Raw genomic sequence first — 18,219 nt, 5'->3', positions numbered from 1 at the left:
TGGACCATGCTCTGTGCGCAGATTTACCTCTTGCCTGCAGGACCGCTTAACCAGTGTCGCCGTTTGCCATCTTGAGCCTGGTTGCCTTGCAGGGTGTGAGAACAGTCGTTCAGAGAACACATCCCAGTCTTCGCGTTGAAGACATCTTAGAGTTTCTTTGAGGAGTGTTAATTGGTGTCAGGCAGGTCTGTTGGGAGAAATGAAGATTTCTATTCATTCTGTTGTTTGTATAAGAGCTAGGGAGGGTAAGGGCAAATGGGCAGCCTCGGCCCTTGGTGAGCCAGGAGGCATTTTGCGCTGTTGGCCAAGCTACTTAACAAAAGCACTGTTGTCTGGCTGGCCTTCTGTGTCAGTGGGATGGGACGTGGCTAGCTGTCCGCTTTGGTGCCTGCTCTTGCTGTCCCATGCCCACCGAGTCACCATTTCCCTCACTCAAGCCACGTGTGGAAGAGTTAATTAAAGACTCCCCGGGAGATTCGAGAGCAGCCCCTTCTGGGGTTGAGATTTGTCTCGTTTCTGGGCTTCACCTCACCAGGGGCCTCAGCTACACAAGGATTTTCCTTGATTCTTCCCCTGGGCCTTCCCAGACAAAAGCTAGGACTCCATTACCCTTTTCTTATTTAGAGTTTTACTAAAACAACAACATCATCAACAACAAGTAAAGCAAACAAGAAATCAAAATATACAAAAGCATAAACATCTGGCGTGTTTACCCAGCACAGACTTCTGACCCTAAAATAATTAAAGCCTGTCTGACTTGGCTGAGCCTGCCTCTGGCTGGGGCTCGCGCCTTCCGCTTCCTTGTGGCCCACGTCACTGCTGCTTCGTTAGGAGCACGGGTTCCCACCACTCTGCTCCTTGGTCCTCCTCTTTGTGCGGGGTGGGGGCAGGGGGCGGTGAACCTCTGGTTTGGTTGGGTTCCCACTTTTGTGCACTCCCTACTCGATGATCTCTGAGCCTGAAAAAAAGCATTTCCCAGGCTGGGGTCAAGGTTCCTCCCTGAACTTCTTGACAGTCCTGGGATTTCCCAGAGACCCCCCAGCGCAGAGGTTCAGAGCCCTCACCTGTCACTCTCTACTCTCAGGCAGCCGGCCCAGGCTCCAGCCTGGGGCCCCACCCTTCCAGAAGCCTGCCTACTTGGTATTCACCCCTCCTCTCCTCTCCCCCAGCCAGCTAGCACCACTGAAAACCACCTGTTTTGTGTTTTGAAAGCCTGGAAGCACCCCATCCTCCACCCTCACAGACCTCCCACTGAGTCCCAGTTTCCTATCCAAACTCCAGATTTGAGTTCTCAACTCACTTAAAGACCAGAAGAGCTCCACTGCATATTCAATTCTGGTCTTGCCTTCCTGGCCGAGCTTGCCAATGGTCCCCTCTCCGGAGAGGAGTGATCTTGTTAAGTCATAAGCTTGGCAGGCCCTGGGGCCATCCTCAGACTTGTCAGAGGTTAGAGTGCCTGCCAAGTCAGAGTCGTCTCTGCAGGACACCGTGTCGCCAATCAGTCAGTCCCCTCAAGTGTTCTAGGAGTAATTTTACAAGCAAAAACTCTGCCCTGAAATCACAAACTATACATTGAAATCACAACCACGAGTTACAGGTTCACACACACGCACACAAAAGAAACTGTTGAAGTCCCTGATAGCAGTTTCTGAATATTTTGGTGATGCTAATTTAATTGTTTCAGCAATTTAAAGAAATTTGTTTACTTGTTTATTTGTTCTTGGCTGTGCAGGCTCTTGCAGCGCAGGCTTTCTCTAGTTGCGCCAAGCCGGGGCTACTCTAGTTCCGGCGCTAGGGCTTCTTACAGCGGTGGCTTTTCTTGTTGTGCAGCGCTGGCTCTAGGGCGCAAGGATTTCAATAGTTGGCTCCAGGATGCAAGGGCTTCGAGGGCTGCAGCTCTAGAGCATAGGCTCAGCGGCACGTGGGCTTAGCTGTTTCGCTGCGTGGGCAGTCTTCCTGGGTCAGGGATCAAACCTGTGTCTCCCGCATTGGCAGGCAGATAGATTCTTTACCACTGCGCCACCAGGGAAGCCCTCAGCAATTTTTTTAACCTTCTGCCAGCATTTGCTACCAGGTAACTGAGAGCATGTATCAAAGGTTGGAGAAAAACCCTAAGAACATAAAAAATTAACAACTGACAAAGCTCTTCCTGTATAATGAGCTTCCCTGGTATCTCAGAAGGTAAAAAATCTGCCTACGACGCAGGAGCCTTGAGTTCCATTCCTGGGTCAGAAAGATCCTCTGGCAAAGGGAATGGTTCACTCACTCCAATAGTCTTGCCTGGAGAATTCCATGGACAGAGGAGCCTGGTGGGCTACAGTCCCTGGGGTCACAAAGAGTCGGACACGACTGAGCGACAGACACTTTTTCACTTTCTATATATTAGGCAGAATAATTGCCTTCAAAAGGGCCCGCTTCCTAATCCCTAGAACCTGTGAATGTACAGAGGAAATGGGACTTTACAGATGTGGTTAAGCCAAGGATCTTGAGATGGGGAGATTGTTCTGGATTGTCTGGATGAGCCCAGTAGAACGGCAGTGATGGTCACAAAACTGAAAGACCCAGTCAGAGAGAGATTTGAAGGTGGGAAAGTGCTGGCCTTGAAGATGGAGGAAGAGCCCCAGAACCAGAGAATGCTGGAAGCTTCTAGAAGATGGAGAAGTCACGGGGTTGGAACCTCTCCCAAAACCTCCAGAAGGAACACAGTCCTACCGACATCTTGATTTTAGCCCAGCAAGCCCCACTGCAGACTTCTGACTTCCAGAACTGTCAGATAAAACATGTGCATGACTTTAAGCCACTGGGCTTCCCAGGGGGTGCTAGTGTTAAAGAACCTGCCTGCCAGCGCAGGAGACATAAGAGACATGGGTTCAGTCCCTGGGTCGGGAAGATCCTCTGGAGAAGGAAATGGCAACCCACGTCAGTGTCCTTGCCTGGAGAATCCCACGAACAGAGGAGCCTGGTGGGCTACAGTCCATAGGGTTGCAAAAAGTCAGACACAATGGAGGTGACTTAGCACACACAAACACAAGCCGTTAAGTTTGTGGTAATTTGTTACAACGGTATCAGAAAACCAATACTGTCCATTAACTTATGTAAGTTCTTACCAAGGATGAGGCTGAGGCTCAGCATAGCACAGCACCTGCCCCTGGGTCACACACCAGGGGCTGATAGGCGGAAAGAAGGGATACTGGTTCTACATCAACCACCTCCAAAGCCCTGGCTGTTCCCTGCAACTTCTCTCTAGGCCCCTTCTCAGAGAGTAGCCACTGTTCTTCAGTGCCATGGTGTTCCATCCACAGGAGTACTCACTCTCCTTTGGCCAGAGGAATGCCTTTTGCTGACATAGTAGGTGGCAGATGACAGTCAAAGCTGCCGCTTGGAAAGCTGCCTTCAGTTGCAAACATAAAGAAAGTGGGAGTTGAGCCTTTGGCTAGAAGCATAATCAGGACATCTTAACCCAACACTGGCTTTAGGTTCACTTACTGCTCAGGTCTGTGTGCTGGTTTATGGGCTCACAGAGTGAGTTCACACTCTGAGTTCATCTCCGCGTGCAGGAGCAGGGGACTCAGAGCTCCCCTCGCCTGACCAGATCCTCGCCCTCTGTCAGCTGTCCCCACGCCCCACGCCTTGGGGAGGGGTGAGGAAGGCACCGGGAAGTGATCTGGCTGCTGTGCCCTTTGCCCAGATTCCGTGATTCTCCATCCTGACCGCACATTGAAACCACCCAAGAAACTAGAAAACCCTGTCCATGTCGGGCCCCGCCCAGCCGCGTGAGCCACACCCCTTAGGGCGGGGCCGGGGGTGTCAGGGCACAGGTCACACCCAGGTGATCCCTAATGTCAGTGGGGACCACCGCCGGACCCGAGCTGTGTGGATGCGGGCGCCATGACGTGTGCTTGTCTGGATATGTTAGCTCTGCTGAGACAAAGCCTCGGGGGATTCAGAGCACCCCCCCTTGGAAGAGCAGGTGGAGCCTGCCGTAGGCTGCCCTGCCGTCCCCCTCTGCCCAGGACCCTGGGGGAGAGGGATGTTCCCAGACAGGACACATGCTTTATCAGGGCTAAGTGCTTGACTATTAAGTGCTGTAATCAGGAAAGTCCCTGACGTTTGGAGAGGGGACAGAAGTCTAGGGTCCGGGGAAGTAAATCCTCAAGCTTGGGTGAAGCGCTGTAGCATCAGAGAAGGTATGTTTGTGTGTGTGTGTGTGTGTGTGTGTGTGTGTGTGAGAGAGAGAGAGAGAGAGAAAATGTGAGTGTCCATGGGTGTGCTTGTGTGAGAGTATGTAAGTGTTCCATGCGTATGCATGGGAGTTGTACTTTCACATAGAAGAGTGTGTGTGCACGAGTGTGTGTGAGGGTGTGTGTTTGTGGAGAGTGTAGCATTCTGGGGACCGCAGACCTCGCCAACCCCAAATCACCCTGCTGCACTGGCTTCTAACACATCTGAGCATGTACCAACCGAGCAGCCCTGAATCCTTCCGGGAGAGCAGCCCTGAGTGGTTCAGAGAGCTCGGGGGCAGACACTGTACATTTATTCTGCTCTATGACAGTATAATTAGCTTTTCCTCTTGTGAGGAGTGAAGGGGCAGTGTGCTTTCTGACAGCTGTGGGAGCTGCCTTCCTGCCTGGATGAATCTGGGATCCCCTGATATTGTTACACCTGTTTAAACAAGGCACAAGATAGGTATTTATTTGAAGTTCAAGAGGTCATATGAGCCAGGGTCTAAATATAGACCTGGATATAATTATAAAGATACTTCATTCCTTGTTCTGAAAGACCTTTGCAGCCTGCTGTTCCCTTGGATGCTTGGACAGTTTCCTTAAACACGTGTACTTCCCAGAATGAGGAGAGGCAGGTTGAGGCTGCCTCGTGGAGGCTGGGGTGCAGGGCTGGGGAGCATGGAAGGGCAGACCCCCAGACCTGGCTGATCCTCAGAAGCACCAGGAGGAGCTGATAAGGGTGCAGAGCTCCTTCTCTCCCCTGGAGGCTCTCTCTGCTTTTGGTCTTGGAATGAAGGACAGGAATTTGTAGGTTTCAAGCCCCCCAGGTGATTCTGATAACACCCAGGTTTGGAAATTCCGGAACTAAGGCATGGGGGGAACTCCTCCCTGCAAGGCATTTCTGGGACTAGGTCAGGGATACTAACAGTTGCTATTTCTTGAGGACCCCTCCCATACAGGCCCCCATCATTCCTCCTAGTTTATGGATGAGGCCGTTGAGTTCTTCCATTCATTTCTGTGCTGATACTGACCGGTCACCTCAGGCAGGAGTTCATGTTTTTAGGTCACAGGTCCTTTTGAGATTCTGACGAAAGTTATAATACTCTCGTTATAAAACTGCACATGCACAGAAGATTTTGCACAGTTTTGCAGGGTTCATGGAGCCCCCATCCCTGAAGCCCACCCAAGGACCTCTGGTTAAGAATGGCCATCCTAAAGGACATTCCCTAAGAGGAGTTCGCAATCAGGCCCGGTGAGCTGGAACCTCTGCAGCCTTAGAAGGGCTTCTGGGGCATTTACTGTGGGGCTGATGGGACTCCGGGCACAGAGGGGAGCTGTGAATACCAGAAGGGAGGGTGGGGTACAGCCCTGGCTTTCAGTTTAGTTGGAAAGACATGACTGCACAAGAAGAAAGACAATATGACATTCAAGGTGATTATGCCAAGCCCAAAGAAGGGCTGGCGCTCTTCACTGCAGTTCAGTGAGCTAAGCCGTCATGGGAGGGCCAAGAAAGTTGGGAGGTGACAGCTGAGCCTAGCAGGAAAGAAGAGAACTCTTGGCAGGGGGATCTTGGTGATTATTTGGGGAAGGAGGGGAGAAAGTCACATCCATAGCAGAGACAAGAAAAGTGAGGACATTAAAGGGAAAAAAAAGTTCTGCATGGTAAGAAATGAATCCCAACCCCACCCTTCCCAGAAAAAGGAAAAATGCTTAACAGAGTGATAACTTTTGTGGTCATTTTATAATATGTCTTCACTGAGCAATTAATTATTTTAATATAATGCTAGAAAATTGTGCTTTAAAGAAACCATTATATTTACAATGACCAAAAAACCAGAATTTATTTAATATATATTAATTTAGATGGTCTAGTAACAAGGCCTAGAGCTTCCCCGATGGCTCAGCTGGTAGGTCTACAGTTCATGGGGTCACAAAGAGTTGGACATGACTGAGCATGTGAGCACGTGCACGTGCCTCACACACACACACACACAACAGAACCTAAGGTAAAATTGCATGTGTACATCTGTCGGTTTATCTCTGAGACTCTATGCAGAGCCTCATGTGCAGATTATGTCATAAGTCTTACTTTGAGACTCTCTGTGAAAATGGTGCATGCTAAGTCGCTTCAGTCGTGTCTGACTCTTTGCAACCCCACCAGGCTCCTCTGTCCATAGGTTTCTCCAGGCAAGAGTACTGGAGTGGGTTGCCATGCCCTCCTCCAGGGAATCCTCCCAGCCCAGGGATCGAACCCTCATCTCTTATATCTCCTGCACTGGCAGACGGGTTCTTTACCACCAGCACCACCTGGGGAGCCCTCCTGTGAAAATGGATTTGAGCCAAATGACCCTCCCGCCTACCGTCCACCCAGAAACAGACCCTGTCACAGCATGGCTGGAGGTCTGTGCAGGAAAAAGGTGGGGAAATAGAGGTGTGGGTTTGGATGCTTTTGGAGAAGGTTCTGGAGTCCCACCGAGTTTCCTCCTTTGCCCTGTAGGGGGAGCCGCTGCAGTTTTGAGGGAAGTACTCAGAGTCCCAGGAAAGCGAAGGGCAGGGGACTCTGGATGTGGGAGAAACTGGAGGCTAAGAGTCGCCAAGAAATAATCGAAGAGGGACAGATGCAAAGAGGCTAGTCAAGGGTTCCAAGAAGGGAGGATCATCCCGCTCTTTGGCCTGGGGGAAATGATGGAGAGACGAACCCTGGTTTTACTGGAGGGCTGGCAGTGGCTGCCTCACAGACAGAACCAGAATCCACAGGGTATAAATGGCAAAAACAAGGTCAGCATGAGTTTGTCCTCTGGTGAGATGCAGGGAGGCTCTCCACATAAGGCATCTCACCTGCTTCTTCCCAGTCAGAGTGTCCTAACAGTTCTTTATAATACAATTGCTGCAGAGAGGCTCCTCTGCTCGCCTGGCGCTGTTTTGACTGAAGGGTGTTCAGATTCAGAGGAGCACTTTTTTCTCTAGCTGTTCGCTTTGCCCACAACATGGCACCATAATGTGAGACTTGGGTTCTTTAATTAATCAAGGGATTTTAGCAACTCCAAGGCAAGATATTGTTGTTTAGCCATGTCTTAGTCATGCTAAGAAAGTGTTAGTTGCTCACTCCTGTCTGACTCTTTGCAACCCCATGGACTATAGCCCGCCAGGCTCCTCTGTCCATGGGATTTCCCAGATAAGAATACTGGAATGGGTTGTCATTTCCTTCTCCAGGGGATCTTCCCCACTCAGGGATCAAACCCACTGCAGGCAAATTCTTTACCACTGAGTCATCAGGGCAGTCCCAAGGCAAGATATCTTGTAGATATATGCAGAATGTTTTAATAACAGTTAAACATATGAATCATTGAATAAGCAAAAGAGTTCCAGAAAAACATTTATTTCTGCTTTATTGACTATGACAAAGCCTTTGACTGTGTGGATCACAATAAACTGTGGAAAATTCTGAAAGAGATGGGAATACCAGACCACCTGACCTGCCTCTTGAGAAACCTATATGCAGGTCAGGAAGCAACAGTTAGAACTGGACATGGAACAACAAACTGGTTCCAAACAGGAAAAGGAGTATGTCAAGGCTGTATATTGTCAACCTACTTATTTAACTTCTATGCAGAGTACATCATGAGAAATGCTGGACTGGAAGAAGCACAAGCTGGAATCAAGATTGCTGGGAGAAATATCCATAACCTCAGATACGCAGATGACACCACCCTTATGGCAGAAAGTGAAGAGGAACTAAAACGCCTCTTGATGAAAGTGAAAGAGAAGAGTGAAAAAGTTGGCTTAAAGCTCAACATTCAGAAACCTAAGATCATGGCATCTGGTCCCATCACTTCATGGCAAATAGATGGGGAAACAGTGGAAACAGTGGCTGACTTTTATTTTGGGGGGCTCCAAAATCACTGCAGATGGTGACTGCAGCCATGAAATTAAAAGACGCTTACTCTTTGGAAGGAAAGTTATGACCAACCTAGACAGCATATTCAAAAGCAGAGACATTACTTTGCCAACAAAGATCTGTCTAGTCAAGGCTATGGTTTTTCCAGCAGTCATGTATGGATGTGAGAGTTGGACTGTGAAGAAAGCTGAGCACCGAAGAATTGATGCTTTTGAACTGTGGTGTTGGAGAAGACTCTTGAGAGTCCCTTGGACTGCAAGCAGATCCAACCAGTCCATCCTAAAGGAGATCAGTCCTGGGTGTTTATGGGAAGGACTGATGCTGTGGCTGAAACTCCAGTACTTTGGCCACCTCATGAGAAGAGTTGACTCATTGGAAAAGACTTTGATGCTGGGAGGGATTGGGGGCAGGAGGAGAAGGGGACGACAGAGGATGAGATGGCTGGATGGCATCACCAACTCGATGGACATGTGTTTGAGTAAACTCCGAGGGTTGGTGATGGACAGGGAGGCCTGGCGTGCTGCGATTCATGGGATCGCAAAGAGTTGGACACGACTGAGCGACCAAACTGAACTGAAACATATGAAAATGAATAATGGAAAACAAAGCTAAGAATGAATCTGTAAGATTAAGTGGAGACAGAAATAGGGAAATGTACTGCTGGGATGGACTTTGGTCTTTTAGAATAGCAGGAATAAACATAGAAATAAACTTATGTGGAAGTAGAAGGAAATGTGAGGTCAGATACCTATTTTCCACAGTGATCCTGGGCCCTAGAAGTTTCAGAAATCTACTTTGTCACTGTCTGGTTTAGTAAAATGATTTCTTAAGCAAATAAAGCAGCTTCCTGCTTCTGAGTGTAATTTCTTTGCATAACAATGAGCTTGCTAAACAGACTCAGAATTTATTGCAAGATCCTTTAACCCATTAAAAAAAAAAAGATTGAAAACATACCATGAATCTGATTTCCCATGTTTAGACAAAGCTACATATGACTGCTTTTAAAGAATAATAGCAACATAAATTAGCCCTATTTTCATTTGAAAGAACTCCTTGCAGTGGGATGGGACAAGTGACTAGTTCTGCCCAATAAAATATGAGTCATCTGCTCCCAGCCGATACCAGATCCGCAGTTGTCATGGTCTTGAATTTCCCAGCCTTCAGACTGTGAGAAATAAATGTTTGTTGTTTAGAAGCCACCCCGTTTAAGGGATTTTTATCATAGCAGCCCAAACAGACTAAGACAATGGCCACTGGCATTATTTCACTATTATTTACAGTGCTGCAGTTGACATCTTTTGTGCTTAGATGTGAGTTTGGAGAGTTTCTCTAAGTTCCCAGCAGTATAACAAAAAAATAGAATTGCTGGGAGTATGGATTTTCAGTTCTGCTTGATATTGCTAAATGATTCTTGAAGAGGCTGGACCAGTTTATACTGGGGGCAGCTATTTTTTGAGCTTACATTTGATGGTCATAACTTTGCCCTGTGTCCTAATACAGTGTTATGCATTTCACCTTTAGACATCTAAACCAACCACTCTTATTCTGGATCCTTGTGTTTTACATATTTTAGGCTTTAAATTTTTTTTAAAAAGAGATACGTGCATTGTAAAAAAATAAAACAATCATAAAAGTATGAAGAACTAGGTAATAATCACCTGAAATCCTACCATTTGAAGAAAACCACCGCTTTTATTTTGGTGAATATCCTTCCAAACATTTCTGATGGAAATGGATCTGTGTGTGATGTTGCATAAATGGAACCAGACTATGCTAGTTTATTGCCTGTCTTTTTACTCAATGATCTCTTCTGAATACCTTTAGATAGCTTTCCAGTTCTATAAATCTCCTGTGATTTCCTTTCCTTTCCTTTCCTTCCCTGGGGTTGCTTTGAGGTCAAAAGATGAGAGGAAGGGAAGGGAGAAGAGAGAACTAACAGTAGCAAAGTGAAAGTTGCTCAGTCGTGTCCAACTCTTTGTGATCCCATGGGCTATACAATCAGTGGAATTCTCCAGGCCAGAATACTGGAGTGGGTAGCCTTTCCCTTCTCCAGGGGATCTTCCCAACCCAGGGATCAAACCTAGGTCTCCCGCATTGCGGGTGGATTCTTTACCAGCTGAGCCACGAGGGAAGCAACAGTAGCAAAGGGCTTAGTATATGCTCCATCTGATTTCCCCAGTCATCCTGAGAGGCAGGTGCCGCTGCCCATTGTACAGATGGGGAAATGAAGGTCATAACAGTAGAGGGTGATGGAGTCAGCAATCGGCAAGGTCTCTGCTTATCCTGCTTGGTTTGGTCCACCTACTCACCTTCTCCCACTTCCCTCTGGGCTCCTCATAGGCCCCTGAGGATGCAACGAGTGACAGGGATTTGAAGACCCAGGAGATGTGATGCCCAAGTCTCACCACAGTCCTGGTAAATCTTGGGGAGAACATGAAAATCTGCCCCACTGAGGTCGGTGTCTACCTTCTATCTTCCTGAAGGCACTCAGAGGCAGTTGATCTGGAACCAGCTTAGCAGGGAGGGTGAAGGGACCTGCCTTGTGGGGACAGGGGAGGGAAGCAGCCAGATCCTTAAAGAGGGTTCCAATTTCTCCCAGATTTGGAGAGGGAAAGGGAGGGTCAGGGAACAAGGGGAGGCAGAGATTTGATCGCTAGTACGTGTCACGTCTGTGGCCAGTGGGAAGGAGAGCGGTGAGTGCCTCTCTGAGCCCCAGGAGTGCCCCAAGGACTGTGATGACCGGGGTCAGCTGTGGCTTCCTGTGGCCTCAGGATCACTGGTAAAGGAGGAAACCACCAGGGTCCAAGGACATGGCCTTCTCCCCACCCCCTGCCATTTAGCACCTCTTAAGCCAGGTTTCCTATAGGCTCTCAGGATTAGGTGAGGAAGCGCCCTAAATTTTTTGAAGTGAAAATTTTTATTGAAGTATAGTTGATTTACAATACTGTATTAGTTTCAGGTCTGCAACAACGTGATTCTGTTGTATATTTTTTTCAGATTGTTTTCCATTAGACGTTATTATAATATGTTGAGTATAGATCCTATGCAGTGGCCACAGGACTAGAAAAGGTCAGTTTTCATTCCAATCCCAAAGAAAGGCAATGCCAAAGAATGCTCAAACTACTGCACAATTGCACTCATCTCACATGCTAGTAAAGTAATGCTCAAAATTCTCTAAGTCAGGCTTCAGCAATATGTGAACCATGAACTTCCTGATGTTCAAGCTGGTTTTAGAAAAGGCAGAGGAACCAGAGATCAAATTGCCAACATCTGCTGGATCATGGAAAAAGCAAGAGAGTTCTAGAAAAACATCTATTTCTGCTTTATTGATTATGCCAAAACCTTTGACTGTGTGGATCAAAATAAACTGTGGAAAATTCTGAAAGAGATGGGAATACCAGACCACCTGACCTACCTCTTGAGAAACCTATATGCAGGTCAGGAAGCAACAGTTAGAACTGGACATGGAATAACACACTGGTTCCAAATAGGAAAAGGAGTATGTCAAGGCTGTATATTGTCACCCTGCTTATTTAACTTCTATACAGAGTACAGCATGAGAAACACTGGACTGGAAGAAACACAAGCTGGAATCAAGATTGCTGGGAGAAATATCAATAACCTCAGATATGCAGATGACACCACCCTTATGGCAGAAAGTGAAGAGGAACTAAAACGCCTCTTGATGAAAGTGAAAGAGAAGAGTGAAAAAGTTGGCTTAAAGCTCAACATTCAGAAAACGAAGATCATGGCATCCGGTCCCATCACTTCATGGCAAATAGTTGGGGAAACAGTGGAAACAGTGTCAGACTTTATTTTTTTTGGCTCCAAAATCACTGCAGATAGTGATTTCAGCCATGAAATTAAAAGACACTTACTCCTTGGAAGAAAAGTTATGAGCAACCTAGACAACATATTCAAAAGCAGAGACATTACTTTGCCGACTAAGGTCCGTCTAGTCAAGGCTATGGTTTTTCCTATGGTCATGTACGGATGTGAGAGTTGGACTGTGAAGAAGGCTGAGCGCCGAAGAATTGATGCTTTTGAACTGTGGTGTTGGAGAAGACTCTTGAGAGTCCCTTGGACTACAAGGAGATCCAACCAGTCCATTCTAAAGGAGATCAGCCCTGGGATTTCTTTGGAAGGACTGATGCTAAAGCTGAAACTCCAGTACTTTGGCCACCTCATGTGAAGAGTTGACTCATTGGAAAAGACTCTGATGCTGGGAAGGATTGGGGGCAGGAGAAGGGGACGACAGAGGATGAGATGGCTGGATGGCATCGCGGACTCGATGGACGTGAATCTGAGTGAACTCCAGGAGTTAGTGATGGACAGGGAGGCCTGGCGCGCTGCAGTTCATGGGGTCGCAAAGAGTTGGACACAACTGAATGACTGAACTGTACTGAACTGATAGATCCTATGCTGCATGGTAAATTGTAGCTTATCTGTTTTATGTATAGTCATTTGTATATGTTAATCCCATATTCCTAATTTGTCCATTGCCCCTCCTCCTCTCTCCTTTGGTAATCCTAGATTTGTTTCCTATGTCTAAGAAACTGTTTCTGTTTTGTATATGGATTCATTTGTATTATTTTTCAGATTCCACAGTCTTTCTCAGTCTGACTTACTGGACCATCCATGTTGTAGCAGATGACAGTATTTCTTTTTTATGGCTAATATTCCATTGTATGTAGATGACCACATCGTCATATGTATGCCATGTCTGTTGATAGGAATTTGGGTTACTTTCATGTCTTAGATGTGGTAAACAGTGCTGCATGACATTGAGGTGCATGTATCATTTTTAATTAGAGTTTTAAAAAATCTTTTCCTGATATATACCCAAGTGTGGGATTGCTGGATCCGGTGATAACTCTGTTTTTAGTTTTTTAAGGAACCTCCGTACTCTTCTCCATAGTAGCTTCACTACTGTACATTCCAACCAACAGTGTAAGTGGAGGCTAAATTTTATTTTGGAGAAATAGAGGGATGGGACATTCCTTGAATTTCACGTTGTGGCGTAAACTTCAGGGCTGACGATGTGGGCGTGTGAGCCATGCAGTCACCCAGGGCCTCACACCTAGAAGAGCCCCGCACACAGTTTAAGGCTCTGCTCTTACCATCTTGAACCTCTTGATTTCTGAACAAGGAGCCCCACATTGTCATTTTGCACTCATGTATGAATTAGTAGCCAGTCCTGCAAAAATTCATGCCCCTGCATCCCCGCACAGCAGAAGTTTCCAAATCTTACATCTTTAGCAGAAATCCTCTCTGAGGGCTGGAGCAATTAGAGGTCAGACCCAGTGCATGCTGCATGCACCATGCCCGCCTTGTGCTTTCTGCACTGTTTTATTTCTGTAAGCAGTGCTTGTTCACCAAAGGGTTGGTTACATCTAAAACAGAGCTAGATATAAACGTAGTAAATATTATTATAAAACTAAATGTGGAAACCATGGTGGTGCCTAGAAATGGAAGCTGAGATGAAAGTGAATCTGCTGTGGGGTGGGGGTGTGGGGGGCATTTTGGGGTGGATTTCAATGAAGCAAACTTGAAAGTGCCAGGGAGGCCTGGATGGTAACGTGCATCCACCCCAAGCGTCCCAGCTTGCTCCCAGTGTGAGCCTGGCCCGATGCTGACAGTTTGGAGCATCTCTCCCTGCAGAGTTGCCTCTCATTCTTTGTCCTTTAATTTGCACTGATCTTCAGAAGTTACACATCAATGTGGAGTCTTTGTGTGTATTTGGAACTGAACACTCCGCTTTTGACGCTGTCAGATCTTGATGTTTATGAGGTCCCTGCAGTTGGTTCCCAGGTTCTTGGGGCTTATATGGCTTTTTCATGGAGTGAGGACACTTTCTTTCCCAAGGTTCTGAAATTCACACTGCTCCCGCCTGAGGCTTCCAGAAGCCTCTGCAAATATCTGAGTGTATGTAGATACCGGGCAGAGAGGCTCGGGATGAGAGCTTTGTCAGCGGGTATGACCAGCAGCTGGGGGACCGGGGCCCAGGGTCCCTTTAACAAAGACATCTCTACACCTCTTTTCATTCACCCCTCTTCCCTACAGTCTCCTTGCTCCTTAATTAACACAGACACTGCTGCCTCTGTGTTCTTACAGGTAGCGTTAATCACTCCCCAAGTCTGTATCCAGACACACACCAAAGCGCTCAGAGGAGGGAAATGTTGTCAGTACCTTCAGGCTACATTTTATTAAGTGCTTTTTGTGTTCCAGGCACTGCTATAAGCATCTCTCATGGCTGATTCTGTTTAACCTCAACACTACCTAATGCAGCAGGCAGAGGAGAAAAATGAGACGCTAACGAGATTGACGCAAGCTAGCAAGTAGTGGTGGAGAAGGCAATGGCACCCCACTCCAGTACTCTTGCCTGGAAAATCCCATGGATGGAGGAGCCTGGTAGGCTGCAGTCCATGGGGTCGCTAAGAGTCGGACACGACTGAGCGACTTCACTTTCACTTTTCACTCTCATGCATTGGAGAAGGAAATGGCAACCCACTCCAGTGTTCTTGCCTGGAGAATCCCAGGGACGGGGGAGCCTGGTGGGCTGCCGTCTATGGGATCTCACAGAGTCGGACACGACTGAAGCGACTTAGTAGCAGCAGCAGCAGCAGCAGCAAATAGTGGAGTCAAAATTCAAAACCCAGCTGAACCCACCAGTAAGATCCCACACATGCTACCCAGCAAGCAGGTACAAAGAAGAGGCTAATTATAACAAAACCCCTAGAGTAAGGGCATCAGCTGACCCTCGCTGAGAATTTGGGGATCTTTGGGAATGAGTGAGGCCAGGAGGCAGCAGCCTCATTGGAGAGATGGTAGCACCAAGCACAGGAGAGGCACTGGCCCTCTTACACCCCAGGCAGTGGCCAGATAAGGATGGGGCTCCCTGTGGAGGCCATGCCAGAGACCCAGGTGAGTGGTCAGTGACAAGGGACCATTCTGAGCTCTGCCCAATGCGGGTCACTCAGCTTGTCTTTGGGTCCAACCCACCCAAGGGCACTGGGGCAGCCTCTCCAGGAGAAAGTGCTGTCACCTCTAAACAGAGCAGGTTTAATGAAAGACTGGTCCAGAGGAGGCTTGAGGGAAACTGGGAGGAGAGCCTGTTCTGCTTTGTGCCCCAGTGATGGAGAAGGCAGCAGGAAGAGTCTTTGCTCCAGGTCATAGAAAGAGCTGTCAGAGCTAAACAGAGGGGTGGTCTCATCCAGTGAACAGAGGGAGCATCAGGGTGAAACTCATGGAATTGCCTTGGAGCTAGGTCAAAGAAGGATATTGGTAATTGCACTTGTTAATTCTAATTGAACGTGGCTAGCAGGAGAGTGAACCATGAAATTCCAGATTTTTCCTAAAGGAAATCAGTCCTGAATATTCAGTGGAAGGACTGATGCTGAAGCTGAAACTCCAATACTCTGGCCACCTGATGCAAAGAATTGAATCATTGGAAAAGACCCTGAGGCTGGGAAAGATTGAAGCCAGGAGGAGAAGGGGGCGGCAGAGGATGAGATGGTTGGATGGGATCACCGACTCAATGAACATGAGTTTGAGCAAGCTCCAGGAGTTGGTGATGCACGGGGAGGCCTGGCGTGCTGCAGTCCATGGGGTCGCAAAGAATGAGACATGATTGAGCGAGCTGCTCAGGGAGGACAGAGGTCAGATAGGGCCTGAGGTGTAGAGCCTTGAGCCCAGAGGAAGGAAGTTGCTGTAGCTGAAGCATTTCTCTGCGCAGGCGCTTCAGGCCAAGACCAGTGTCCTGTATCTTCCGAATCCGGGGCTGAGCTGGTGTGACCTGGGCACGAGCGTTACGCTGACACACAGGCAGCGGTGGCCAGGCTGGCTGGGTCAGCCGAACATCACAGGCACCCATGGGCTGGGTGACCATGGGAGGCTTCTTAGCGGTGGTGGACCTTGAGCCAATCCTTCAAGGACGGGTAGTAATTAACCCAGTTATAGAGAAAAGAAGAAAGTGAGAGCTGAAGAAATCTACAATTCTACAGGTATTTTAAAACAAAAAGTCACAAAACACTATAGACACCATGATTCCCTTTTTGTTAAAAACTTGTACGAATATACACATATGCCTGCAGACACTTGTCTCTATTCAAAGGATGACATATGGTGGTTTACTCACTAAGTCATGTCTGACTCTTGTGACCCCCCAAGACTGTAACCCACCAGGCTCCTCTGTCCTCTGTCTATGGAGTTTCCCAGGTGAGACTACTGGAGTGGGTTACCATTTCCTTATCCAGGTGATCTTCCTGACCTGGGGATCGAACCTGGGTCTCCTGCACTGCAGGCAGGTTCTTTACCAAGTGAGCCACCAGGGAAGCCCCAGGACGATATATAAGGAAGAATATTTATGAAAATGTTAGCTATGTTATCATTGGGCATTACTTTCTTCTTTGTATTTATCTGTATTTTCTAAGTGTTCAGCAGTGAGCATGTATTATTGTGTCACGTGGCTTAAAGGGTAAAGAATATAGGCTGCCTGAAGTCCTGTTGGCGTGTAGATACTCCGTAAGTTGCTACCTGCTATTCTGTGAGTTAGAATTCTTCCTAGGTGTTACCGAGGTAATGAACTCCACAGGATTTCCGAGGCTCCTAGGATACAGAACAGAATGGTTTTCGAGCACATACTCTGAAGGCTTGCTTGAGCCCATCTCCTCAACTTGCTGGTTAGTGGAATGGAATAACGGTGGTGCTTCCATCTGACGCTCTTTCTGAGAACCCCAAAAATGTTGCTATTGGCTTCTCTGTCTGTGTAAGTCTCTCTCTCTCTTACGTACACACCTACTCTCTCTTACTCAAACCCTGCTCTCAATTATCCACATCAAGGTAGTGTAGATGAACCAGGGCTTCTCAGCCTTCAATGTGCACATAAAAAAGCTGGAAATTTTGTTAAAATGCAGGTTCTGCCTCAGGAGGTCTGAGCTGGAGCCCGAGACTCCACATTTCTAATGAGCTCCAGATGATATCCCGCTGCTGATCCGTGGACCACCCTTTGAGATACGAAGGTGAAGACAAGTTCATGCCCTTTTTGGACATCCTAGAACAAATGCTCCCCAGTGGATTCAGATATTACATGTCACATGGACTCCTCTTGGGCAGTATTGCATCATCCTGTTCCTCTGGAAACATAAATACCTACTTCTGTGTGTGAGACTCTGTGCTGGATTTTCTGGGACATCAAAGTCCCTGTTGTAAGGCAGGGCCCCTGCCTTAGGAGCTTATACTCAACACCTAAACGTGAAAATGTAGGCAGCCAGTGAAAGGACCTATTCTGAGTGCTAAAGGAGGGCTGCAGACAGCGAGTGGGAGGGAGACTCCAGGGTCTATTCTGAATTCTGTAGAGAACTTCAGTCCACATACTTCCTTTGAAATGTTGAGGAGTAACACACGCTCCAGATGCAAGGCTGCATTAATGAGTCTTCAGTTTTAATATGAGAGTCGTGTCTCTGTGTATAAATATACGCTCCCATAGGACTCGTGAGGTTGTGGTGTATTGTTTTTGTAGTTACCAGTCTTCCTCATTCCTCTTTAGTGGGGTAGCCGGGGGAGGAGATATGGAAGTCATCTGGAACGTAAATACTCGGGCTTGCGGCCATACCACACCACTGGCTCCATTGTTTAAGGAACATGTTTGTCTCATTCAGCTGCATTTTGTGGGGCTTTCAGCTCCTGCTTTATCCCATTTGAAAATTATTATTTGCTATGGAAACAGTGATGTCAGATTGGTACAGGTGGGGCTGGGGGCCATGAATCAATACACAAGAGTTCATCACAGGGGCTCGAGTTATTATTAGGCCTAGGAGTTGCCCATTTGTGCAGGTCAGCCCTCACAGGCCCCGTGTTTTGGAGGCAGCAGTCTGCCAGGCGGGGGCGGGTGTGGGTGACTCACTTGGAAGAGAGTGTCCGTTTTGGTTTTTATTCTTTTAATTGACATATAGTTAATTTACAACACTGTGTTAGTTTCTAGTATACAGCAAAGTGATTCAGTTATATATATATATATATATATATATACAAAATCTATTTTCTTTTTCATATTCTTTTCCATTATAAGTTATTACAAGATATTGAATATAATTCCCT

General features: G+C 47.3%; 1 long non-coding RNA gene across 1 annotated transcript; it reads right to left on the bottom strand.

Moving 5' to 3' along the window:
* Positions 1-608: 608 nt before the first annotated feature.
* Positions 609-1,606, bottom strand: LOC120879647. Its single transcript, XR_005724843.1, has 2 exons — positions 1,301-1,606; positions 609-958 (listed from the first exon to the last, which is right to left on the bottom strand). It is a non-coding gene; the product is annotated as an uncharacterized LOC120879647 (long non-coding RNA).
* Between the last annotated feature and the right edge of the window lie 16,613 nt (positions 1,607-18,219).

The sequence above is a fragment of the Oryx dammah genome, unplaced genomic scaffold (assembly GCF_014754425.2).
Source record: "Oryx dammah isolate SB20612 unplaced genomic scaffold, SCBI_Odam_1.1 HiC_scaffold_20, whole genome shotgun sequence".
Taxonomy (NCBI): Eukaryota; Metazoa; Chordata; class Mammalia; order Artiodactyla; family Bovidae; genus Oryx; species Oryx dammah.
Note: the sequence above shows the minus strand (reverse complement) of the source record. Positions and strands in the feature narration are given on the sequence as shown.